Consider the following 26,189-nt stretch of genomic DNA (forward strand, 5'->3'; position numbering starts at 1 on the left):
AGCTCGAGGTATTTCACATATGGAACATTGTTTTTATTCTATGGCATAAAATACATACTTAATTCCCCAATTGTGATTTTTCAGAGTTCATACATGGTTGACAAACAAGGGATAGTTAAATAAATTAATTAGCCAATAAATTAAAATGTGGTCATAATTTACTCAGCCTGAAATTTTTCCAAACCTGTAAGAATTTCTTTGTTCTGATATAGAATATAGAATATACAATCCATAGAACACAGAATATATGTTGAAGAATATTGGTAATCTAACAGTAGATGAGCCCCATTGACTTATGTTGAAAAAAAAATACTACTGAAGTCAATGGGGTCCCCATCTTCCCCATCATCTGTTTGGTTAACGGCATTCTTCAGGACCAAAAAATGCAAGTCCAGATGCATTGATGCAACGTCTTAGCTGTCTGTCAATATATACTGTATATTTCCACATGCAATCTGCACGTTCTGTAAGGCTGTGCAGAGTTGTAGACAGTCATTCACAGAGTGCCACAAACAAACAGCAGCCATTTTTTTTACAGTTCCTCCTGAACCAAAACAACAAGCTTATGCTGCGCTCACACCATATCATATCTGTAATTGCGAGATGGCAAACCTTGACCTGTACCTGAGCTGTTCGGTTTAAGTGTCAGCACTATCAATGCTGAAAAAATCTGCAGCAGTCAGGTGGCACAAGGCAAGTTTATTTAAATAGCACATTTCATACACAACAGCAATTCAAAGTGCTTTACATAGAAAATGGATTACAATAGTGATAAGATATGCATAAGAAATAAGAATACCATGTGTACCAAATTAAAAATACAACAAGGAAATATTAAAACAGTTGTAAAGAGAACTTTAAAAATAAAAATAAAATGGTGATAAATAAAGCTAAAAACTGTAAATTGTTTACGTTCATAATGTCATGTGCTTTGAGACATGAGGTAGTTTAATGGTGTTTCGCGTCTCTGACGCTTTGCAGACTCTGCTGTGTGGGTTCATTTGTTTTGGAGAAGGCGCTTGGAGACGCTCTGAAGGGAGGGTGGGATCTCAAGCTTTCAAAGCCGATTTGCTATTGCTAGCCTCTCCGAAATTGCCTATCCTGCCTATAATGTTGCTGGCATTAAAGTCTGTCTAACCATGGTGAAGATCATTCATAGCCTAACTTTAGCCTTTTAATTCTGCTGCGGTGATTGTATTTATAAGCTTCAGAATTCATAAAAGTAGTGCACCAAATAAAAAGTAATCCAAAAGTCAATGGAAAAACCCCATTGGTTGAGGGAACCAGGTTGAAGCTATTTTTCGGGTTGACCTACAAATATACAATCACCACTTTAGTGCTCTATTAACTTCAGCAATCTATTTAAGTGTGCTTCAAAGATAAAAGGCTGCATATTACAGCTGCCACTTCATCAAGGACTCAATTCGAAGGATCCTTGGAAGGCAGCCTTAGTTTGGCGTCCTTCATTCAGTTCATTTTGAAGGATGCATCAAGTGTATCCTTCACACCCTTCAATCACCCACAATCCTTTGCACACATTCCAATTCACGAAAAAGAACTAATGGAAAACGAGTCGGCACTGAGCTTGTCTGAGTTCATTATGAAATATAATGTTTGGGCTTGATGAAAAATAATGTTTTTGGGAATGAAGGCATACATATTATCTTTTGTTTTGGTGTAAATGAATCACTAAACTGCCAGTAATGTGCTACTGGGAGACCGAAGACGTTTGTCATTCACTGTATTGCATACATTTTTTCCAAAATTACGTTTTAGTAGTATTTTTGTGCCGTGATCCTGAGGGTGGGAACATGTGTGACATAACCATGCGCACTTAATAGGGAAGGACACTACAAGCATCCGAAGGACCTGACTAGATAGGACACAGCCTCAGGATGCAGCCTTCTGTCTGAGAAGCACCCAAAAGACAAAAGTTGTGTGGCTTTTAGTCTGTCATGCTTTGAAGCTTGTTAAATATTCTCATCATATGTTCATAAGGTTGCCAAAACAGACCATGTACGAAAATTATTTAGTCTGAATATGGCTTCTTTGAATGAATGTTAATAGATAAAGGCTTAAAGGATTAGTTCCCTTTAAAATGAAAATTACCCCATGATTTACTCACCCTTAAGCGATCCTAGGTTTATATGACTTTCTGATGAACGCAATCTGAGTTATATTAATAAATATCCTGACGCTTCCAAGCTTTATAATGGCAGTGACTGGGTCCATTGAGTTTGAGGCTAAAAAAAAAACACATCCATCCATAATAATTGTACTCCACACAGCTCCAGGGAGTCAATAAAGTCCTTCTGATGCGAAGAGATGGGTTTGTGTAAGAAAAAGATCCATATTTAAAACTTTATAAAGTAAAGCCAGACTGCCTAACATATTCAACTTACAGAAAAGTGTAACTGGCACGATCTATGACATCGGACGTAACTTAAGCGGTTTGAACTGTGAGAGACGTTACACTTCCTTTGTAAGTTGAGTACAGAAGGTGGTCTGGTAGAAGCTAGATATTTTCATTTATACATTTTTAACTATGGATATTTGTCTTATAAAACCCCATTGATTCACTTTGAAAGGCCTTTATTAACCCCCCAGAACCGTGTGGAGTACATTTATAATGGATGTATGCACTTTTTTGAGCTTCGAACTCAATGCACCCCGTAAATCATTGGGTAATTTTCATTTTAAAGTGAGCAACTTCTTTAATTCCTGCATCAGATTGTAGTTACAAAATCAACCGGCAGCAGGGGCAAACCTTGACCCACCAATGCAATGCTTAAACGGTTACTTCAGTGATTAGCATATGGTTTTGCAGCCGGATCTCACAAAAAATGCGCATAAATAGTACGAGATGTCGTGGAATGTACACGCCAACACTCATTTTGGCGTGCATATGATACGCATTTTATCGTACTATTTTTACTCGTACTATTTATACGCATTTCTGTGTGATCGGGTTGGGTTTTGTATCAGTAAAAACCCTGGAGTATAATCAAATGATTTTGCTTCCCCCCTTATATCCCCCTGAGACAAGAGATTTGTGCATTTTATTTCTGGAAAAATTCCTCCCGTGACGCATATTGACGATATTTGCGTCATCTTTGAAATTTTTGGCCAGAGGCTAAAGACTACAGCCAGCAGAGGGAGCCATTTCCACGTTTTCAACCCGCACATGGGGGATGGAGATCACACTCACAGCACAGCTCGCAGCTGCAGGCGTTCATTTAAACGGATGCTAAGTGTTTTAACTTCTCAAATTAATTTCTATGAAAGAAGCTTCCAAAGGCATGAACAGAAAACACGCCAGACTGAACCCACGTTGTGAATGTATGCCGCGAGTGTGGTCGCGATTACCTCAGCTCTCATCACGAGAGCTCATCAGCTCATTTATGATGTTAAATGTAATCTGACTCCTGCAGGGAGTTCATGTCAGTAGCACAAGTGGTTTCTGATGAGTTATATAACAAGTGAACAGCCTAACTGAGCAATAGTATTAGGGATGATTGCCGTTTTGAATCACAACTTAATATGCCCTATCACTGCATATATTTTTAGCATAATTATAAAACAACAATGCTATAGATTTTAATTGACTTGCAGCATTCAGGTCTGAGAGTTATTGGTTAATATAATGCTAATGCATTGGAATCCTTAAGAGAAATCTACTATGGCAATCTAGTTTTTGATCAAAAGTTTTTCCAGTTCTAAATAAAAAAGTAAACTGTGGTAACTGTGGTCAGAAACTTTAAGGCAAGTATGTGATTGCAAGCACTGCTAGTTATAAAATATGCCAGACCACAATTCATAATGCAACCCAAAGTAGCTTAACTGTTCATCTTCAGTCTGTTTTTTTTTTTTCAGGACAGCTACTGTCATAACAGAGCAACAGTCTGAAGAGTATTTTTCTTAATAAGTAAGTTCAAGTTCTGTCAAGTAAGTCTATGTACTGTCAACATATTACAGCAACCTGTAAAAAAACATTATATCACAGAAATTATCACCACAGCAATGCAAGAGAGCATTTGAGTATATTCAGTGCACACTTGCAGTGTGTTGGCTAAGCATCCAGGTATCTAATTGTGTACTTGCATCCCAAATTTTTCTGGTCTTAGTTGTTGTCCCCACGTGTTTTGGTGATTAAAGGGTCTAAGAGTTGTCGCAGAGATAAATTATTTCCCCAGCTGTTATCATTTAAGCTGTGATAGTGTGTGACATTTGCAGTATTTTGATAATTGCATGCTGTGATTAACGACTCAACCATTGAGGGTGTTAAGCTGTCGAAGCTGGGATGGGAGATAACAGTGTGTGTGTGTGCGTGCATGTGGGTGTGTGTGTGTGTGCATGTGTGTGTTTGTGCGTGTGTGTGTGTGTGTGTTTGTGCGGCAGACACTACAGTGCCACTCAGGCCTGGCATGAAGAACAACTCAATTTACGAGTGACTAGAGGGGAAAATACATCCTTGGACCTCTTTAGATTGTCTTGTGGATGAGCCTTTGTGTGTTGAGCTGTATTGCATTGTGCGAGAAATGGAGGCTAGCAGCTTATAATATAATTTATCATGTCAAAGGACGAGAAATGAACTATCATTCTGTTTCAGAATAAACTTCTCAACTTTTTAACATTTAAAAAATTTCTTCTAACAATTACATTATGTATTTTGCATTTTGTATTTTTTAGTCCAAGTGCTCTGAACAAAAATATTGCTTTGTGTCCTTTTTGTTTTCTATTTTCCAGTAATATCTTTAAATCCTTTAAATCCTGAGCAGCAACACTGCATACTTAAAATATTACGATTTGTTTTTATATTGAATCTTGGACGTGCATTTCGGTTTTTTTTTCCATTCAGATAAGATTTATTATTATTATTATTATTATTATTATTATTATTATTATTATTATTATTATTACTAATTTAAACTTTAAACATGACTCACTGTAATAAGACAAAATACACTAATATTAGAAAAATGTAATATCTTATGCAGTGTTCCTTTCCAAATGTAGTTTTTAATATTTTGTATATCAGAACTGGAAAATAAGAAGAATTTGTTTTTTTTACTTTTTGCTGTAAATATAGTTTATATTTAAAGCACATGTAATACAATCAACAATATGAACAACAGCAAGGGCCCTACACCCACCGCAATGCTCCACAAGTGTTTTTTTGCTAGTTTCAGCCTGATGCAGTTATCATTTTCACATCCAGCTCCACTTTGTTTAAATAGCAAATGCATTCATGCCCATTTGTTCGCTGATGACTGTGCTGGTCTGAAAACAACGTTTGTTCAGGCACATCGTTAGACTGGGTAAACCCAGCCTGATCTGCCAGCGATTTGATTTCGCTCAGCAACTCAGTCTTTAAACCTGTACATTCATTTCTACTGCTTCTTTCACACTTTTGCGGGAACCAATCACTGACTGGTTTATGTACCTGGCGTGCTATTGGTGGGTTTAACACAATGACGATAGAGAAGCGATGGGTCGTTGCCCGTTGATCACGCCTCTCTCTTGTGGTATGATTGGTTGAAGGACTATCCAATTGCGTACAGAGTAGTTTGAATAATGTTCATTTATCACGCCTCTTTTGCAGTAGAAAATACAGAGCAGACTCCCCAGACCAATTTTAAATTGAGCTTGGATTGGGGGGATAGCCAGACAAGTGCATTGTTGGTGCGTTACTCAACTGAAAACGAGCATTTTTTGTGTTATTTAAAGGGCACGTTAGTAATATGCGCCTATAGGCGGGTGCACAGCACGTGTACACTCTGCTTATGGTGCATTCAAGTCAGTGATGCGCGGGTTGATCCAAACTGAGCGGGTGTCTGCGGTCACCTGTAGGTACCCGCGGTTACGAATCATACAAAAATATTTTTTATGATATTTGGGTCGCGGTCGGTCGGGTCGTTTGAAATAAAGATGACGCAGGACAAAATGCCCGGTTTCCCAACATGTTAAACTGAACAATGCCATTGTACCATTTTAATAGGCTATACTTTTAAATGCATATAACTCAGTAATGTCCAACATGATCACATGGTAATGCATATCAATAGTAGGCTATATGAGTGTGCAATATCGTGGAATGTATACGTGAAAATTAGTTTTGATGTGATACGCACTTTATGGCGTGTATATGACACGCTCATGGGTAGGATGGGTGGTTCATGCGTATAATGCGCCCTAAAGTGTATATCATATCGCGAAAAAAAAAAAACGTGTGCATAAAATTCATTTTGCCATATACATTCAAGTGCGGGATTTTTGTCGGGGAGAGACGCACACTTCGATTAGACTGGATAAACACATAGAGCATCTTAATTATTTAGAAAACGAAACAAAATAAATGAATAAATCAAGCCTTTATTTCATAACACTAGGCTATATCATACAGCATTCAGAAAAAGAACAGTTTGCGACTTTGCGCTCCTAGGGGTTTCATGTTTTTTCTAAAAGTGGGCTTTCCCTCAGTTGACCTTCTGATGAATTCTCCAAGCAGGGTCGAAACATAAACATCACGTTCATCAATAATATGCATCTAGAGACAGCTGATATGGACAATGATAGGCCGCCTCAAGAACTGCCTGCACTCGCCGCTACAACTCTCACACCACGTCAGGGCCTGAAACATTTCTCCTTCACAGGATTATAGGCCAGGGAGCATTTACAACTTTTCAAAAATGCGGGTCAGGAAGCAAGTTGGGAACAATATTTTCTTCTTTTTTTTTTGCAGTCCGTTTTGCGGGCGTGTTATTTGAAAACGTCAGGTCAGGTGCGGGTTGTTTATACTTTGACCCGCACACATCACTGGTTCAAGTCCTCCTGGGATGTTCGTATTTACGAGGTGAGAAGTCGTGTTTATGACATCATGTGCTTTCAAGTATCTTTGGTCGGAGCAAGATGTCCTTTTGATGGTGTACCTTTTTTTAATGAATTTCACGAAAATACAGCAAGATTTGTTAACTCTGCTTATAGAAAATTAACAACAACGAATGCACATCAGATGAGTTTTAATCTTTTATGTTTTTATTAGGGCCGGGACTTTAACGCGTTAATTAAGATTAATTAATTATGTGACTTTAACGCGTTAATTAATTACGCAAAAAAAATAAAAAATTTAACCGCATTTATTTTTGCACCGCGGAACGTTTTTCAATAAATCAGTTTCGACGGACCGATTTTACTGGAACACCAACTAGCGCTCCGGAGTCACGACAACAACATGGGTGCGTCTCAATCAGCTCCCTAGTTCAGTAGTCAGGGCACTGATCAGGGAGTCAGCCCATTGACTTATGTCTTGATCAGTGCCCCGACTAGGGAACTAGGGAGCTGATTGAGACGCAGGGCATGAGTGAACATGAACGAAGAAGCTGATGAGACTGCTTTGCTTGGCCCCTTGGATGGGAAATTTTGTTTTTAAAAACGAAAGAATGGAAGCGCCGTCAAGAGCAGGGTTGTGTGCAAGCTATACAACAAGGAGTTAGCGTATCACCGCAGCACATCGAGCCTCAAATATCACAAATATGCTTTTGCTAAACTTAATGGCAAACATTGCGCTGGTCTGCTGGACTGAAATAAATAAACAATATTTTGTTGATTAAGCTTATGTATTCAGTCATTATTCAATGGTATACTAAAAATACATGTGAAAAATTACTTCTCATTGTTCTCAGGTCAAATATTTATATGCGATTAAAATGCGATTAATTTCGATTAATTAATTACAAAGCCTCTAATTAATTAGATTAATTTTTTTAATCGAGTCCCGGCCCTAGTTTTTATTTAATCTATGAAGCCACTGTTAACGGCATCTTTACATATGTTAGGCTAATTGTTATATTGCATTCTTATATTCAACTACAGATGTTACATCCATTGATCCGCCATGTTTCTCGTGGACACGCCCCCAACTCGTACAGATCGGGGCTTAAAGGTGTCATGAACTGGTCTTTTTATGTTTTTATAAAAAGGTGAAGCATAGATTTAGAGATATAGAGATTTGTTCATTTGTTGTTGGATAAGTGTGTCTGTGTAGGGCAGTGGTGTGTATTGGTAGTTTTGGTGTATTCTCGCTTTAAATTGCGTGATAGTCCGCGGAAGCGGCAGCCCTCGTGTGAAGACAGAGTGTAAAGACTTTAACTCTTCCCTGTGCAACTCCGCCCGAGCAAGGACCCCGACATGGCACTTGAGTATCATTTTCCTTTTCATTATTTCTGTTTCCTTTTTATTGTTTGTGTTCAGTTTTCTTATTTCTATCTGGCCTTTTCTCTGATCTGTATTTACCATGTGCTTTCAAATCTCTACTATTACTACTAGCACTCGTAAATCACGCTCTGTACGCACAAGACGCTGCAATCCTAATAATTTGTGTAGCCTACAGAAATCCTCTGCTACTTCACTCTCTATTCCAATTGGTCTCTGGAATTGCCAGTCTGCTGTAAACAAAGCAGAGTTTATTTCATCTATTGGGACTCATTCTCAGCTCAGCCTCATGGCCCTAACTGAGACCTGGATCAAACCAGAGGACCAATCAATGGTCCTCTGAGACCTGGATCAAACCAGAGGACCAATCTCAACCAATTTAACTTTTTCACACTCCCCTCGACCTATTGGGAGGGGTGGGGCTACTGGTTTGCTTATCTCAAATGATTGGAAATTTGATCCCTTACCATCTCTATCGGCCAGTTCATTTGAATCACACTGTCACTATTACTGACCCTGTTAAAATCCATGTGGTAGTGGTCTATCGTCCTCCAGGTCACCTCGGTAACTTTGTGGAGGAGTTGGATGTGTTACTTTCTAGCTTCCCTGAGGATGGCACTCCACTGATTCTGCTTGGTGACTTCAACATCCATCTTGATAAACACCTAGCCACAGACTTCAGCACTCTACTGACTTCATTTGACTTTAAGTTAGTATCTACTACGGCTACTCACAAATCAGGTAACCGATTAGACCTTGTCTACGCACGCACCTGCTCCACGGACAACCCTTTAGTTACTCCATTAGAAAACACACCTCAGACCACTTTCTCATCGCTCTTAACCTCATACTGACTCCTGATACAACACGCACTCCTACACAGATTAGCTTTCGGCGTAATCTACGCTCACTCTCTCCCTCTCGCCTATCCACTATGGTTTCATCTTCACTCCCTCCACCTGCTCAGTTCTCAGCACTGGAGGCTAACAGTGCTACTGACACTCTTTGCTCCACTCTAACATCCTCCTTAGACAGTTTTTGCCCCCTTTCATCCAGACCAGCCCACCCCACTCATCTGCCCCCTGGCTGTCAGATATTCTCCGTGAACATCGCTCTGGACTCAGGGAAATCTAAAAACTATACTGACCTTACCTTATATCAGTCTCTTCTCTCTTCTTTCTCTACAAATGTCTCCACTGCTAAAACAACATACTACCACAACAAAATCAACAATTGCTCTGATTCTTGCACACTCTTTAAAACATTCTCCTCTCTTCTTTGTCCTCCTCCTCCCCCTACTTCATCAACTCTTACAGCTGATGACTTTGAATCATTTTTCACAAACAAAACATCTCTCATCAGCAACCAGTTCTCCTCACCACAAACTGACATGCACATCCCAACAACTAACAAGAACACGCTTCCGTCCTTCTCTCCACTCTCTAAGGCAGATATTTATAAAATCATCCTTTCCAATCACCCTACTACCTGTCCACTTGATCCTATACCCACTCACCTCCTTCAGGCCATTTCTTCTTCAATCACTCCTGCACTCACTCACATTGTCAACACTTCTCTTTACACAGGAAACTTTCCCACAGCATTTAAGCAGGCTCGGGTAACCCCACTGCTTAAGAAACTCTCTCTAAATTCAGCACTACAGACCGGTATCCCTTCTGCCTTTCATTGCAAAGACACTTGAGCGAGTTGTGTTCAATCAACTCTGTTTCTTGAACAGAACAACCTCCTGGACAAAAACCAATCCGGCTTCAAAAGCGGCCATTCGATTGAGACTGCCTTGCTCTCGGTAACTGAGGCACTGAGACTGGCAAAAGCAGCTTCCAAATCCTCAGTGCTCATCCTGCTGGACCTGTCTGCTGCTTTTGACACAGTTAACCACCAGATCCTCCTGTCAACACTTAAGAAGATGGGTATCTCAGAAACCGCTCTCCAGTGGTTCAGGTCTTACCTCTCTGGTAGGTCCTACAGGGTGTCATGGAGAGGTGAAGTGTCTAAGTCACATCATCTAGCTACTGGGGTTCCCCAGGGCTCAGTGCTTGGACCACTTCTCTTCTCCATCTACATGTCATCATTAGGTTCTGTCATTCAGAAACACAGCTTCTCCTATCACTACTATGCTGATGACACTCAACTCTACTTCTCATTTCAACCAGATGATCCTAGAGTCAGTGTTCGTATCGCTGCCTGTCTGACAGACATTTCTGACTGGATGAAGGAGCATCACCTTCAACTCAAGATTGCAAAGACAGAATTACTTGTTGTCTCAACCGACCCGGCACTTCATCGAAATTTCCCCATTCAGCTTGGTTCATCAACCATAACTCCATCAAGGATAGCCAGGAACCTTGGAGTTATGATTGATGACCATTTAAACTTCACTGACCACATTACTGCAACAGCCCAGTCCTGCAGATTTGCCTTATACAACATTAGAAAGATTAGACCCTTCCTATCAGAGCAGGCTGCACAACTCCTGGTTCAAGCTCTTTACAATAGTCTTTTTTTGGACTATTGTAATGCTCTTCTGGCTGGGCTTCCAGCATTCACTATCAAACCCTTGCAGCTGATCCAGAATGCAGCGGCGAGAGTGGTCTTTAATGAGCCGAAGAGAGCGCATGTTACGCCTCTCTTCATCAGACTGCACTGGTTGCCAATGGCTGCTCGCATCAAATTCAAGGCACTGGTTCTCGCCTACAAAGCAACCACTTGCTCTGCACCAATATACCTAAACTCGCTTGCTCAGACTTACACACCCTCCAGAAGCTTGCGTTCTGCGAGTGAGCGACGCCTCGTGGTTCCATCCCAAAGAAATCGCTCTCACAGACATTTTTTGGACCGTTCCCATCTGGTGAAATGACCTGCCGATCTTAATTCGTGCTGCTGAGTCTGTAGCCATTTTTAAAAAACATCTTAAGACACATCTTTTCCGATTGCACCTGAACAATAAAAAATAGCACTTAACTATCCTTTTAAATTTTGCTTGTTTGTCCAAAAAAAAAAATATTTGTTTGTGTACTGTGCTTAATTAACTGAGACTTCTTACAGCTCTTACATGTTGTTGGCTTTGTTTGTTTCGTTGCTTCTATTGCTCTCCCCTTTTTTTATAAGTCGCTTTGGATAAAAGCATCTGCTAAATGATTAAATGTTAAATGATTAAATGTTATACTATTGTCTGAGGTCAACTAATGATGTTCGTGTGGTTTTTACATTCAAAAACATCATAAGTAATAGGCTATTTTCTACACTGGTTTTGAGGCTCTCTCCAAAACGCTGGGTTTTGATGGGCGTGCTGCACTGGAGACTTGGAAGTGAATGCCCACGGCTAGGATTGAATAACATTTGCAAATTTAATGAGCTTCAGCTCCGCTGTCAGTTCACATGAGGGAGAGGAGAGAATGAGGGAGGAGCCAGAAGTGTCAACCAGAATGATTTTCTTGATCACAGGACTCGTAAATGTCTTTATCAAAGAAACACAATGATTTATTTCTTATCGACCCGTGATTGATTGGACTATTATTTTTATATTACACATAGCCCGCGAGATCGGACGATATAAGCATGAACACTGCGCACCCTGTCTTCCCCATGTGAGCTGGAACTTCATTAAAAGTAAAGTTCAACCACTCATTCCTAATGTTAGGATCAGAAGGGAGCTTATGCAGCGACTGTGTTCTTCCACAACCAGGAATAGTGCAATATCTCAATCTTCCTCGGCATGTTTATAGTTGTTGCAGCTAGCACAAGCCCTCCATGAGTCGGTGGACGGGGCTACTGGATAAGACGCGCTGTAGATTCTGTAGAGGCGGTGTTTCGTCGCGAACTGACGTCAGTATGAAGCACAGGACAGTTTGATGAGCCTGGTGTCTATAAAAGCTTTTCTCTAACAAGGAAGTTTTCAGCTCTAAAACTTAGAGGTTATTCTTATATTACCATGACCTTTTATGTATCAAAAGCTCAAGGGAAAGTTGTTTCCTCAATTCATCACCCCTTTAAAGAAAATCCAGAACTTCTCATTGGTATTTGCGACTTCGTAGTGGGGTTCATGTGTGTTCAACCCGTAAATTCGATCTTTACGACCTGACTTGAATGCGCCATTATTACACACACCGGGACGCACAGCACACAAACATTTTTAAATATTAAAAGTAAAAGGACTCACTGCAGAGGCATTCAGTCTTTCTGCTTGCAAATTCTGTAAATAGCGACTTTGCCATATGGTGCAAGCGCAACAGGCTTTTAAAGGGAATGGGAGATGAGACTGATTGGTTTATTGCACGTAATGCCCCAAAACACACCCATGACTCATTAATGGGGTGGTTCTGTGTTTTTTCTCTAGGCTTGGTTGTGTTTATGGGGCTGAGTATGACATGTCTTGATACTTCTTTTTTTTAAACGCCGTTTTTTTCTTATATTTGACCTTTATTCCACACCACTGTCCTTTGAACGGCTCGTTTGCTTCCTGCTTCTATAAAGCTCATCCCTTCGAAAAACGCAATGGTCTTAGATCGGTCAGATGGCCAAATGTAGTTTCCTGTATTTTTATTGGCTGAAGTGCCAAGCACAGCTTGTCTGGAAACGCCACGCCCCTTACCATTACAGGCAGAAGTCACATCTGCGGAGACTAGCAAGTTTATGATGTCACCATTCCGGGAAGAAGCTTGTTGTAGTCCAAACCAGCCGTTTTTGTAGGCAATAAACTGACGAAACTTTAAAAGACAATATCTCCGTTTGCATTGAACTTTCAGCGCCGTAACTTTGCAGATACTGTTTACTCTCAAGCAGCAACATTACACACTAACTAAAGTTAAAACAGTGAAATTGCATGCAACCACCCCTTTAAGAGACTGGGGATAATCCTTTCAGACCATGCGCTGGGAATGCCGACAATTTTTTTCCGTCATTAAACTAGCAAAAGTGGATTCAGATGCACCCTATAAGTGCACTTGCACCATGCGCTCAGATCGTTAAAATAGGGCCCCAAGTGTCACACATTTTAAGTGCATATAAACTTATAGCTCACTAATTTACAGCTGAGTCTTTCTGACTGATAAAAAAAAGAGTTTATAAAAGGCATTTATTCACGAATCCGACTACACAGGTCAATTTTGTTTTTGTGTGACCAGTGAAAACAATGCAGTATAATGCTGTTAAATTACTGTAGTCTTTTTAATGCTTTGTTGCTCACAGTTTTTTTTTTTTTTTTTAGACTGCATGCTCATATAATTTATTTTGTTTGTTTTGTTTGGTTGTGGATTCATTCATGCTGCTGGAAACAGAGTATTTTAATACAGTGTTCTATGACTGAATACGAAACTGTCAATCAAACTGAAAGTCGTGGAAATCATTCGGTTCCAGTATTTTTTTTTTAACAAAGTAACTGGTTTCCAACTTCCAGCTGCAATCACATCCATCTGTCAGAGATGAAAGCCAGAGAGAGTGCATCTGTTTGGGCCAATCCTGCAGCATGAATACGCACTTACACTTTCTTTGCAGTGGTTTGTTCAGTAGCTCTGGACGCTTCAGTGCTGTTTGATAGAGATTAGAGACCTTTCACACAGACAAGCAGCTCCTCTTTTACAGTTCTGTTTGTTAGTGCGTTTGCATTTAACTCTAGGGAATAATCCTCTTGCTATAACGCTCACACTTTTCCCTTCGCCCTCCCCTTTTCCTCTTTATTATGGTCAATCTTCTCTCTCGCTCTGTTCCCATTTGTTTCTCCCTCACATTCTCTCCTTTTGCCACAGGATATATCTGTCTTTTAAAAGTACTGCATCCTCCTGTTGTTCCAAACTCATTTATTTTTTATGTAGAACAGAATAGGAGAATTTTTACAGGGCGTAGCACTTTTATTATGTTAAAATTCTGAGTCCAATAGTTGATCCTTATCAGGGCCGTTTCTAGCCTTTCTGGCACCCTAGGCGAGATTCATATGTTGCACCCCCCCCTTTTTTTTTTTTTTAAACTTCAACTTATTAAGTAAATATGACTTCCTTATTGTACATGCATTAATCGAATAATGTAGCTAGGTTTATTATCTCTGAGATCACAGATGTTGGGGGGTTCGGGGGCATGCTCCCCCGAGAAAAATTTGATTTCTATGATCTACATATGTGTATTTTAAGATGTTCTGAAGACCAAAAAATTAGATAACAATAGCTTGAAAACCATGTCACTCGGCGCCGCTGCGGATTGAAGAACACAGTGACACAAAGACTAAAAGACGGGATGAAGCCGTAGCCGAAGCCTTGCGCCAGTTTCATGTTTTAAAGGTTAATCACATATTTTTTTAGGGGGGGCTGATGCATAAGTTCATAAAAAAGGGCCTAGTGACGCCCATGGTTATGACAGTATTAGCCTACTTGATCAATTTACACTAAACAGCTATCTCTGATGTAAAAAAAATGATTCAAATGAACTGCTATAATGTTCTGCACCTGAAATGAGCATGGCGTGTGGTCCGTCCAGTAGCCTACTAATATTCAGTGTAATGTTTTGCTCAACGTTATGATAGAGGGACCAGCTTAGTAGAGAACAAGTAACCAATAAGTAGGCTATACCTGTATATTTCGCTTTCTTTTTACGATACTGAGCCCCTGATGGCTTTGACCTTTTCATGATGATGAAACTAAAGCACGCTGTAACGAGTAGAAATATAGTGTGGCCCCTTTAAGAATTGCGCGCGCTCCCTGCAAACGAAGTCTGCATTTTGTGTATGTGCGCACTGAGTCTTGAGCTCCCATGTGTGGGGATTATTTTCTGTTTTCTGTTGCTAACAGTTATTTTGTTTTATTAAGTAATGCTGTGGATGGAAAGGGAGTTTGTGATGAGAGTTCAGCGGGGAATAAAGTGCGATCTGTTTGATGTTAATCGCCTCCGTGTTTGCATCCACTCCAGTTACATTAAGTGAGCTATCCGCATTTTTCACTCGGACACAAGCGTTACAACGCCACGGATGACGACGTTCCCTGCCGCCCTCTACACGATCTCATTTCATTACAGCAGCTCCACTATCACCATGGCGACTTCACTCCAATAATCGCAACTAATCATAATGCCTTGAAATAGCAAAAGTACGAAATATTAATAATAAAATATATATGAAATAACTAAAAAATCTTGTTGGGGCGGGGGCTCATTGACGCCCCCCAGCTGTTGGCGCCCTAGGCGACTGCCTAGTTTGCCTATGACTAGAAACGGCACTGATCCTTTTGATTCTCAATGAATGGGATTAGGGTTAGATCACCCAAATATGAAATTTACCGCATGATTACTTACTCTTAAGCCATAGAAGTATATGACATTCTTCTTTCAGACAAACACACACAGAGTCATATTAAAAAATGTCCTGGCTAATCCAATCTTTGTAATGGCAGTGAATGGCAGCCCAAAATTTGAAGCCCATAAAGGTGCATCCATTCATTATATTAGTAATCCACACGGCTCCAGAGAGTTAATAAGGGTCGAAAAATATCCATATTTAACACATTATAAAGTAAATATCTAGCTCCTGCCAGACCATCTTCTGTATCTTGTGAATAAAGCATAACTGTTGTAACGTAGGACTATTTGGGTGAACTATCTCTTCAATACAATACAACAAAAATGTATTTGAAAAAAACAACAACATAAGCAGGTAAAACAACCTTTCACATTATAGTTGTTTTTTGTTGTTGTTTTTTTAACAATCGTTAGGACAGCAACGAAGAGCAACGAAGGTGAAATGTAGCTCGTTGATAGATTAAACTTTCGCCGTATCCGGTCAGCACAACTCCGAACACATCTTCCCTTCTTAAGAAGAACTTCAGTGCCGTTCTTTGTTCTTTTCTCAGAGAAAAGCTTAACTCCAAGTCTTCCAGAGTCGCGGTCAAAGCTGATTCGAAAGACTAACGTTCGCCAGTTTCTGTGTTGCAAACGCAACTCTGGCGTCATTATGTTAAGCCTCGCCCACCGACTCTATACGCGATGTGATTGGCCCGACCAGAGTTTGGGTTTTACAGCTCAGAAGGGTATTGAGAGTTGCTAGACGACACTCGCAGGCAGATTAGATTTGCTGACGCTAGGGTGCGTCTAGATTTCTAAGCTAACATTTCTCAATACTTAGGTCACTTTTTCAAAACTCTTCACACAGGGACAGTGAGCACAACAGCAGTCTGGCCTAGACTGTGGATTATTTATCCTCGCTTTGGCACTTGATTTAATGTTTACATCTTTCAAATGATATAAATTAATTTCTCACTCAAACACAATCACCACCCAAACTCTATATGTCAATGTGCAAGTTTATACTCTTTTCAAAACTTTTAAACTCAGAGAATAACATAATACAAAATTGAATAAGAACACAATTTGCTACATTTCTACAGTAATACCATATTGAAATATATTCCAAATCTAATGAAGTGTATAAAGTGTTTTGGTTGTCTGGCTATTACTAGACCAAGCTTAATTTAAGATTGTACATTGGTCTGTGGAGTATGCTCTGTATTTTCTACTGCACAAGAGGCGTGATAAATGAACATTATTCAAATGACTCCGTACACAATTGGATAGCCCTTCAACCAATCAGACCACAAGAGGTGTGATTAACGGGCAACGACCCATCGCTTCTTTATCCGTCATCATGTTAAACCCACCAGTAGCATGCCAGGTGGATAAGCCAGTTCTCATTCATCGGTTTAATGTTAACCAGTTTTTCCGACAACTCAAAAAATGTGTTGCATGTCAAATTGACCCGGGACATTATATAAGGGTTAGAACAATGTTCCTGGTTCATCCTTCCTCCAAACGTGTCGATAGCCATACGTGCAGGTGAGCAGGCTCAGGATGCATTAACACAGTCAACATAAGATGTAAGACACAATCGAACACTGATCTTCTAACACTTCACAGCATCCGATCATTTGATTTCAAATGCTTGGGGGCAACTGAGGTGATGTCTTTTAGCAGAGTAAGTGGGCAATCCAGCCAAAAGGCCTTAAATCAATTCCACCACAATCCCAATGGCAATAAGCCCACATGGGTTCACTTTTTCTTCCTCTCCTGTTTCTCATCAGGACAAGCGAACCTACGGTGCAGTTCATCTGACACAGAAAAGCCTACAAATCAAATAAACCACTTCATATTAGTGTCAGATGTATAATTTAACATCATTTCTGAGTGAATTCCCAGGCCGACGATGGGATTTGTAAACCTGTAATTCACTGATAAGTCATTTTAGGTCTAAGGAAATGTTTAGCTTTATCTGTTTATTAGAGTTTATTGTCATTTTTAATTGCTTTTAGTATAATCTTATTTGTTCAAATTTAAATAATCTTAATTGAGATCAGCTTCATTCATTCATTCATTCATAAAAATAAAAATAAACGTTTTTATACCAGAAAGTACAATTAAAAAGTTTAAGGTCGGAAAGGTTTTTTGTATTTTTTGTTAAAATAAATTTCTTCTACTCACAAAGGCTGCATTTATTGAAATAATGCCGTAAAACAGTAATATTGTGGAATATAATTGCAATTCTGTTTTCTATTTGAATATATATTTGAACATTGTAAATGTAATTTACTCCTGTGATGCAAAGCTGAATTTTCAGCATCCAGTCTCAAGTCATGTGATCCTTCAGAAGTCATTATAATATGCTGATTTGCCGCTCTAAATAACAGCATTTATTTCAAATAGAAATCTTTTTTAACATTATAAATCTCTTTACTGTCACTTTTGATCAACTGATGTATCTTTCCTGAAAAAAACAAAAACGTACTGATTCCAAACTTTTGAAAGGGAGTATGTTTAAAGTTATATTTAGCTGGCTGAAATGTAGATATCTATCTTTATTAGTAGCTTGTAATGAAGGTCTACCTAACTTTTTTTTTTTCCCCATAGGAAATGTCACCATTGTAATGCCTGAGGGCTGCTTTAAAGTAATTAGCTGTTACAGCGTTTGGTAACTGCTACAATCAATCCACAAGAGAATAATCCATCTCCTCTCGGCCAGCAGAGATTTTTAATATTGACAAGGACAACATGAATTTTCCAAACACTCAAAAGAGATGGAGTATTTACCTTTTAAAAATTATTCGGTAAGGTAAGGTTTAGCTAAGGTGAGCTTAATAAAAATAATTATTAAGCTCAGACACAATCTCCAATTTTACATATATACATAATGACTCAAGTTTACTTACTCAAGAGAATCTTAACAACATATACCTATAGCTACCTAAATAACAACCTACCCGGTATAGTGGCATAGATTTTAAAGTTCACACAATTAATGCTGACCGGAAAGCGTGCTTGGAATGCATGGTTAAGCATTCGTGTTACACGTAATGAGTAAATAGTTTTACACCTCATTTTGCATAATGTGCTTTTGTTTGTGTCTGCGCATGTTTTAAATGGTTATGTTTTGTTGTGGCACAATAGGAGACTACACACAGAAAAATAGGGTGTCAAAATTGTAAAAAAAGCTTTTGTCTTGTTTATTATTATTTCTATCTAGCAATATTTCTATTTCGATTTTAGTTATAGGATTTTTTCCCACTTATTTTATTTCTGTTAGTTGACAAGTCAACATTTATCATTTCCAAAGCTTTTTTTGAGTGTTTTTTATATTTGATTATACAGTATTTCAGCTTTATTTGAATGAAAACCTTCTGCATTTTTATATTTCCAAAAAACATAATTTAGTCTGATTTATAAAGCTGTTTTCCTCATGGGGCAAGGCAAGGCAAGTTTATTTGTATAGCACGTCATACCCAATGGCAATTCAAAGTGCTTTACATAGAAATTAATTAAAATAGTGATAACGTATGCATGAGAAATAAGAATACCAAAAATGTCCCCACAAGAACAAGGATTTTGGATATTGCCATCTTTGTAGGGACGTTTTTTCCTCATAACGTAAGGTTACACACACACACACACACACACACACACACACACACACACACACACACACACACACACACACACACACACACACACACACACACACTTATAGGCATGTTTCCAGGAAAGCATTGGTCAATGTCACATCCGTTTCCACCTAGTGTGTATTCCAAATAAATCACATGCCAATACTGATGCGTTTAATCATTTCTAAATAGCAGATGGAGACTGATACAGATCCTCCCATTGGCAGTCCAACGATGGTTTCATCCATTATTAAAGCTGCAGTGTGTTTTTGTGCATCCACCAAACAGAAAAGACCTTTTTCACACTTCTGGAAAGTGGAAAGCTGCAATAATAGGGTTAAAAAACATGCTGCCTTATTCTTTATAATTGCATTGTCACCTAAATTACCTGCCTCCATTGCAGGGATGTCAAAACAAAGGAAAACTTGATTTCATGCTATTCGACTTGATGAAAGTACACATCTTATGGTTTCAAAAGTGTGTATGCAGGTGTAAATGCAAAAATGAAAAAATAAATAAATAGTGCAATGACAAGCTAATGGATTTATATTTAAAACAAATCTGATAAAAAATATAAAGAGCTATTTCAATTTGGATGTGACAGCAGCTATATAGTGAATACAAATATTAGGCCCAAGAAGGTGAAAGAATACATAACACACAGTTTCTGCCAATCTCATGTTAATCTTTAGTACCTATAGTATTGTATCCTTCATCTCTCTGAATTTAGTTTTATCATATTTATAAAAGACAAACGTTGTACTGATTCTTTCCGAAAACAGCTACGCTTGTGGAGGAGTGCAGTGGGTGGAGCTAAAGTGTCGAAAGCACACACACGCACGCACACACACACACACAAAATACATTATGGCGTTATTTAACTTTCGATTCACTAAACGTTTGTGTTGTTTACATTTGCACTTACGTGCCAATTGTCAAAAACACACACATTTGAGGCAGTTTCTCTCGAACACACTTGCAGAACTCTGTTGCTATACGTCATATGTCCAACTTAATTATTTTTATTTTTTACATTGTGGCCATGTGTAGCATTAGAATTGTTAACTCTTTAACTCTTTCCCTACCAAACACTGAATTTTCCATTCTTTTTGAGAAAAGGAGTGTTTATGGACTCGATCTCCTCCATCTGTGTTCGATCATTATTCTGAATCTGATCTGGATACAGTCTTTCACAAAAACGTGATTTTTCTCAGCTTTTTGGGCAAAATGTTAGATTTTTTTATGAAACTTACCCATATTCAAGTGTTTAAAAAGGAATGCATTAAGCTAGAATTAAACTTTTTTGGGGTTTTTTTTTAAGAAGAGGGTTCTATGGATTCTAGGGTTCTAAATATTCTATGGACTATTAAATTTTTGTGAAAATGGTCAAAAACCCTGGCAGTGGCTGGCAACTTTTTGTAAAAACATTGGTGAGGAAAGAGATTCGACCGCCGAAGAATGTCAAAACAATGGCGCGATCATAGAAATGTGTACATAGATGCCTCATTTGACCAATCCACACAGGCACTAATGAGGATTCTATGCATATATCTATGATCGCGCCGGGTTTTGACCTTGGCGGAAGTAATGGCTAATGGAGATTTGTCTGCTATGAGGTAAAAAAATACCAATACTGTTGGGATTCTCGCAGCAACCGATCATTTTGTGTCTTAAAGGGATAGTTCACTTTGAAATTAAATTTGGATATGTTTTAGCTTACCTCATGGGCATCTGAGATGTAGGAGTATTTGTTTCCCCAGTAGTTTCAATTTTGATCATTTTAGGTCAAACCATTCTTGTCTGTGCCTCACATAATGCAGGTCTATGGTCACCACCTCAAAGAGCATACACAGAGAAGTCCAAATTAAACAATCCCCCATCATAAGTACACACTGATGGCCTAAGACACGAAACGAGCGGTTTGTGTGAGAAAACCAACAGTATTTATATCGTTTTTACCTCTTGTACACCACTACGTCTGACTGATCCGAGGGCGCGCGTGCATGTTTCCTGTTGTGACTGTTGTGACTTACGTCTGCTCAAGCGCGGAAAGCGCCGGAAGTGGATCTTGCGCGTGTACGTCTCTCATTGTTTACACAAAACAGAGATTATAGGTGAAATGGCTAATAGAAATGGTACTAATTTGCGCTTATCCTGGATGTTTAAACCGACGTAAAAGAAAACAATTACGTATGCTTACGCAAACTCATCCGGGAGTGGTGAGTTTTCACAAATTCCCAATTTATGAGCGTGCTCTCTTGGAGTTATGGTTGATTGCTCTTCGGCTGGATATCAACACACCCATAAACGTACTAAAGTTGTGGAGGGTCTGCAGCGATCATTTTTCCCCTGATGATTTTACAAAGCAAGGAGTGGATCGCATAGTACTGACATCATCAGCTGTGCCTATGGTGTTTTCGCATCCAACGGAGGTATGTGAACAATGTCTTTGTATGTGTTATTTCTATTTGTAAAGCTGGCATTATATGAATGAGCAATAAAATGTAGTTTTTGATGTAAGTTAGTAAAACCATTTTTCGGGGAGCGTTACTTGCATTTCTGTAACTACTACTTTTTTATATAGTCACCATATATTTGGTAACAATGGTTTTACATGAGAGAGATATCTAGTCAAACCAATGTGAAACTATGTGTACTACTCATAAGGGTGCAGTCAATGATACTACTACTACTACTACTACTACTAATAATAATAATAATAATAATAATACACAGTGTGTATTCATGTTCGTGCAGCTCTATTAGTGTTGACTTTGTAATGACAAGCAATAAAGACGTGCTGATGCAGCGGATGCTTCCTCCATCGCTCTGAGTTCTTGATCAGTGTATTCTGGTTCAAATAAATATGGTTGTGAAAAAAATTCAACGTTGTCTGTTAATATATCGAAATCTTCTATGTTTAGATCTTCACAGTGAAAGGTAACACTTCCCAAATTTCTGTGTAAACAATGAGTCATACACGAGGGAGAGATCCACTTCCGGCGCCTTACGCAGACTAAAGCCAGAACGCGCGAAAGTCACAACAGGAAACACGCACGCGCGCCCTCGGATCAGTCGGACGTAGTGGTGTACAAGAGGTAAAAACGATATAAATACTGTTCGTTTTCTCACACAAACCACTCATTTCGTGTCTTAGGCCATCAGTGTGTACTTACGATGGGGGATTGTTTAATTTGGACTTCTCTGTGTATGCTCTTTGAGGTGGTGACCATAGACCTGCATTATGTGAAGCACAGACAAGAACGGTTTGACCTAAAATGATCAAAATTGAAACTACTGGGGAAACAAAAACTCCTACATCTCGGATGCCCATGAGGTAAGCTAAAACATATCCAAATTTAATTTAAAAGTGAACTATCCCTTTAACATCAAAGTGTCGTCTCGAGCCGTATGGTTTAATATGGATTTGTATGCCTATGTGTTTTTTACTCTCGTAGAAAAAACGCCCCATTGACATGCATTATACGAGCAACGGTTGGAGTTCAAAATCTTCATTTGTGTTCTACTGAAGAATCAAACACGCCTACATCTTGGATGCCCTGGGGGTAAGCAGATAAACAAATTTTCATTTTTGGGTGAACTATAGGTGTGTTTGTTTCTTCAGTAGAACACAAATGAAGATTTTAATTAGAATTAGACCCCATTGACATGCATTATACAAGCAACGGTTTGAGTTAAAAATCTTCATTTATGTTCTACTGAAGGTTTCTTCAGTAGAACATAAATGAAGATTTTTAACTCAAACACACCTACATGTTGGATGCCCTAGGGGTCAGCAGTTAAACATCACATTTTCATTTTTGGGGGAACTATCCCTTCAAGGTTGTTTAAACAAACACTTTCTGTCTACTGCTTTCGCTATATAGGTCTCTCTCCAACCTTTTCCTTCAGGTCTCTCTGGCAAGATAGTTCATTTCTTGGTGCCCAGAAAGTATTTCTCAAATGAATTTCCTGTATGACCTCCATCCACCCCAATAAACCTCAGGTCCTCACTGGAGACTTTAAAGCTCAATTTCCATTTTATCATCACCGCTAAAGTCTGCTGTCTATATGAGGGTCTTCACTTTCACAGGTTTAAAAGACAGTTTTGTTTAGAGGATCGAGAACACTAGAGCTGATTTAAAATGTCCAATGAGAGTATTAGCAAAACCCATCAAAGTGTGTTCAAAAAAAGAGGGCAACACTTTGATCCACAGGGTAAATAGTGAAGGTAAAAATGATTAAGCTATGCTTTAATAAATCGTATTCATCACGATTCCAGGCACAAATCGATGAAGTGTGTTTGCCAATATAATCTTTCATCTGTAATAGTCTGGCACCAGCACAAATTCTCTATGAGGAACATTGTTGTCAATATAGGCTCGCTGAAAACTGTAAGACTGGTGCTTTGTTATGGTTATTTCATGCTTTCACAGAGTAAATGTTAGAGCTAGTGGAATTTCCCTTATTGTGCTTTTTCTTTGGCCATTAAGTCTAATAAAGACTGTGACATTAAATTATATCTGTTATCATTGCTTATGTTGCCACTCGTGTCTATTCAATTTAATTCAAAGTCAAGAGTAATTTGATTTCCATAACTTGATGTATTTTCTAAAACAGAATAAAGGACTCGAGTGACTGATTGAATTGTGAACCGTGCTTTTGATGACAGATGGTTGTACGGGAGGAGTTGAAAGAAATTGGTGACGTCAGCTGACGTCAAGAGGAAAGTCGATTCGGAGGAAGAGCAGCTTATGTAAGATTTGTAAGGACAATTTCATTCTCTTAAAAATATGTGTACATTTTGATTTCATGACAGGGTTATAAAAGTTGACTGAAACTAAACCTAAAACCACACTCAAAAAATGTTGTTGTTTGAAATACAATGTTAATTGAAATATAATAAAATATGAAAAGTTATTATTTTATTTCAGCTAGATGCCAAGGCAACATTTATAATTTTCATTTAATTTAACTTGACATACTAAAATGGTTTATTTCATGCTAAAACTGAAAAAAAAAATGTATAAAAACTTTATAGGCATATAAAAAAAATGATTAAAAAAGAAATTAAAAACACACAAAACAATTACTAAAACTTTACCTTAATTAAAATGGAAAATATACAAAAATAAACTAAACTAAAATTTTCATATAAGCTATAATAGTATCTCAGTGATACTAAAAAAACAGTTTCATGATTTTAAGTGTATCTGATTAACTATCTAACGTAATTATCTAACATTTGGAAGATGATCATATAGTTGCTTTTAGAAAATTATTAATATGTAATGTGTTAATGTATTGATCAAAAATATGTATACATACAGTATATTGCACAGTATATACATACAATACACAGTATATAAATATGTGTGTGTTCTTGATTTTTTTTTTCATTTGATTAAAAACATCTGAGAACAAATTGCAGTGTAACGTTCTATACTGTGAATGTATTTTTGTATTCTCAGCACATTTTCAGCATGCTCATGTCACTCATGTGTTTCTGAGCTATATATGATTATTAATACAGAACACCTTGAAAATGTTGACAGTCGCCTCAGAGAATCAGTCATATAGAAAATGATTACAGCGATTCAGATTCTGCTTGATCATGCAGGACAGGCTTTAGATATGAATCAAGAGCTGGGGTTAGAGACACGCTTCTTCCCCTTACCTTATGCAGGGTTATTAAAATATTTAAATTGAGAAAGACTTGATCATAATTTAGAAGTTTAATACAGTAATCAGGTGCTTTGATTGACTTTTTTTTAATACCAGAATAATATAAAGCAACAGTCTAAGTGAGGTATATAATAATGTTCAATATATTTAAAAAAATCAAATTTTCAAATCAGTCACAGGAAGCAACTTCTCGAAAAAAAAACTAAAAAACATTCACATTTATACCTAAAAATCACTAACCATTTCTGTGATAACATCACAGTTCTTTTTCTCAGATAGAAAGATATTATGTTGGATTGTGAAAAACTTCTCTGTGCTTTAAGAAATGTAAATGATTGCAATTGCCTCTTTTACAGCGATCGCATGAAAGACTGAACGATTCACACGCAAAAGCATCACAGTAGGGCTTTCATTGTTCATCTTAAAAAACTTTCTGCATTCCCTTGTCCATGAAAGACAACTCAGTTATTAAATCAAGATGCAGTCGACACTCCTCAACATCATTATCCAGCTTTAAACTGGTAAAAGTGCTTAAACCCCCTCTCATTCAATGAAACATGCAACAATTATTTGGTTCTCTTACAGGAACAAGAGCAGACTCTGACCAGGCTCTCCGTTCTGGCTCCCTGAGGTGGACACGGGGGATCGGGTGCCTGGCAGAGCAACAGAGAGATGTGACAGTAGAAGAGAAAGGACATGGTCCTACCTGAACTCACATCCCATGGAGCAGAAAGTGTAGATGAAGTGTTTCTTGATGCATGCTGCAGAGCGGCTGACACTGAGGCAGTGGATGCTGCTGCAGCTCAGCGCTCACTCTTACTGCATTGCTTCTTAAAACAGACTGAGAGAGAGAGAGAGAGAGAGAGAGAGAGAGAGAGAGAGAGAGAGAGAGAGAGAGAGAGAGAGAGAGAGAGAGAGAGAGAGAGAGAGAGAGAGAGAGAGAGAATGTATGTGTGCATAAAAGCACGAGTGTATAAAAAAATGCAAGTGAGGGACACACACTCCACATACTGTACATACACTCACAGGCAAAACGTTCTAGTTGTGAACAATTTGTCTGTCTATCTGTAGTATTTGTCTGTCTTTATGTCTGTGTGTCTGTCTGTCTACAGTGTTTGTTTGTCTGTCTGTCTGTCTGTCTGTCTGTACATGATTTTTCAGTCTTTCTGTCTGTATAGTATTTATACATCTAACTGTTTGTCTGTCTACAGTATTTATGTCTGTCTGTCTGTAGTTTTATCTTTCGGTCTGTCTGTCTGTCTGTCCGTCTACAGTATTTATCCATCTACCTGTAGATCTATCTGTTGGTCTGTCTGTCTGTCCGTCTACAGTATTTATCCATCTGTCTGTCTGTAGTTTTATCTTTCT

The 26,189-nt window shown here is 38.5% G+C and overlaps 1 protein-coding gene across 2 annotated transcripts in view; it reads right to left on the minus strand.

Moving 5' to 3' along the window:
* LOC137085337 (cortexin domain-containing 1 protein) overlaps positions 1 to 25,659 on the minus strand; it is a 38,451-nt gene extending 12,792 nt beyond the window's left edge. Inside the window, exon 1 of one of the 2 annotated variants that reach the window (XM_067451897.1) lies at positions 25,528 to 25,659. The gene's annotated coding sequence lies outside the window, so the exon portion shown is untranslated. The remainder of the gene's footprint in view (positions 1 to 25,527) is intronic. The other variant, XM_067451904.1, reaches the window with a different exon arrangement.
* Positions 25,660 to 26,189: the final 530 nt, after the last annotated feature.

The sequence above is a fragment of the Pseudorasbora parva genome, chromosome 1 (genome assembly GCF_024679245.1).
Source record: "Pseudorasbora parva isolate DD20220531a chromosome 1, ASM2467924v1, whole genome shotgun sequence".
In the NCBI taxonomy this organism is placed as follows: Eukaryota; Metazoa; Chordata; class Actinopteri; order Cypriniformes; family Gobionidae; genus Pseudorasbora; species Pseudorasbora parva.